This window comes from Megascapheus bottae, chromosome 13 (genome assembly GCF_031878675.1).
Source record: "Megascapheus bottae isolate mThoBot1 chromosome 13, mThoBot2.hap1, whole genome shotgun sequence".
Taxonomy (NCBI): Eukaryota; Metazoa; Chordata; class Mammalia; order Rodentia; family Geomyidae; genus Megascapheus; species Megascapheus bottae.
This window is the reverse complement of record NC_143521.1, coordinates 4,645,385-4,647,032: the sequence shown is the minus strand read 5'-3', so window position 1 is coordinate 4,647,032 and position 1,648 is coordinate 4,645,385. Positions and strand designations below refer to the sequence as shown.

General features: G+C 35.6%; 1 non-coding gene across 1 annotated transcript; it reads right to left on the bottom strand.

The window, feature by feature from the left end:
- Window positions 1–473: 473 nt before the first annotated feature.
- On the bottom strand, window positions 474–623 carry LOC150055443 (U12 minor spliceosomal RNA). Its single transcript, XR_016537515.1, has one exon. It is a non-coding gene; the product is annotated as a U12 minor spliceosomal RNA (small nuclear RNA).
- Between the last annotated feature and the right edge of the window lie 1,025 nt (window positions 624–1,648).

The following is a 1,648-nucleotide window of genomic DNA, read 5'->3' as shown; positions in this document are numbered from 1 at the left end:
AGTTAGCTCTTTCTGCCTTCTGTCTGATGCACAGACGCTATTTTGTATATTGCCAGCGATGCGCCACACTCACCATCATTCCCATCATCGTTATGTGGCCTGCTTTACAAGCTTAGGTTTTTGAAGCCAGAAGTAACAAAGATTCTCTGTTTTCTTCTGTTTGCATCAGTAAATTACATACTTCATTAATAGACTCTTTAAGTCATGTTAAACATCTATTTCAGGAGGCTCTGAATTTCTTTTTTGTCTTTTATGTGGCTTGAACTCTGGGACTGGGTGCTGTCCTTGAGCTTTTCAGCTCAAGGTTACCACCCTACCCCTTGAACCACAGCACCACATCTGGATTTCTGGTGGTTAATTCGAAATGAAAGTCTCATGCACTATAGTGCCTGAACCATGATCTTCAGATTTCAGCCTCTGAGTAGCTAGGAGCCACCATGCCTGCCTCATTGTTCTTTTAAAGTAATGGGGTATGGGCATATTGCAGCACCCAGGCATCCGCAAAGTAAGCACTCCTTGGTGCGGGGAGGGGGGGAAGGCAACCTTTACCCACTCAAAACTTCATTTCACATTAGCAATGAGGATCCGAGTCCTTATTTTACTTACTCATAAGTTTAAGATATAGGAGGCTCTTAATTTACATTTAACTCTCCCAAGAATATTCATGTGGTGGCATGTCATGTCTGAACTCATATTAACTATAGATATATGTCCTCTGTGTTTCAATAAATGGGCATTTGCACATTGTCTAGACCTAGAAAGTGGTAAGCCTACAATACTCATGAATTTCTACTTTCTGTAAAATTAATTTCACTATGACTTATATGACCTAGACTTTAATGCTGAAGAAGAAAAATACAAGAACACAATGAATACCAAACCACATTAATCTTAACTTTGAAGTCATACTTTTATGATAAAGATTTAATATTCTACAACATGTAAAAGATTGAATTGCATAATAGTCCAAACTTAGAATTTTTTTTAATGGTGGATGAAATAATTGTAGAAGAAATGCAACTAAAGGAATGCTTTAGTTTCTTTGTCATGTTTATCTTAATGATCTATACCTGTTTTTTTAATAAAATTCAAAATCTTTCATCCATAGGATAATTTAGCACTAGAAAAATTATACTATTTTTCTTTTCAAAATTACTGGTAATGAAATCTCAAAACTCAGGTGACAGAGACAGATGGATCACAAGTTCCATGCCACCCTGGGCTGTAAAGTGAGAACTTGCCCCTACTAGAAAAAAAATAGGCTTGTCTAGAACTATTATTCAAAAAATTGTGTTTAAATCTTAATATAGAATCTTTAGATCTATTTGATTGTGTGTGTATGTGTGTGTTTGTTAACTAGACAGAGGATTAAGCATTGAAATAATTCTATGCACCTTCACTTTCAGGCTTCAAGTGGTTCTAACTCATATCCAATGTACTAAAGATTCATTTGAAAAACTTGAGCTGTGCTCTGACAGGAATTGAGAAATGAAGTCATTGTTTCAAGTATTAAATTTCCTTCCATTAACTAAGTGTTGCTCGTTGCTGGGTTGAATCACCGACTGTGAATTCTGTTAATAATGAACAACCTGCTCAGAAGTAAACTAAAGGCAAAAACTTTAAGGGTAGTAATTTGAACATAATTATC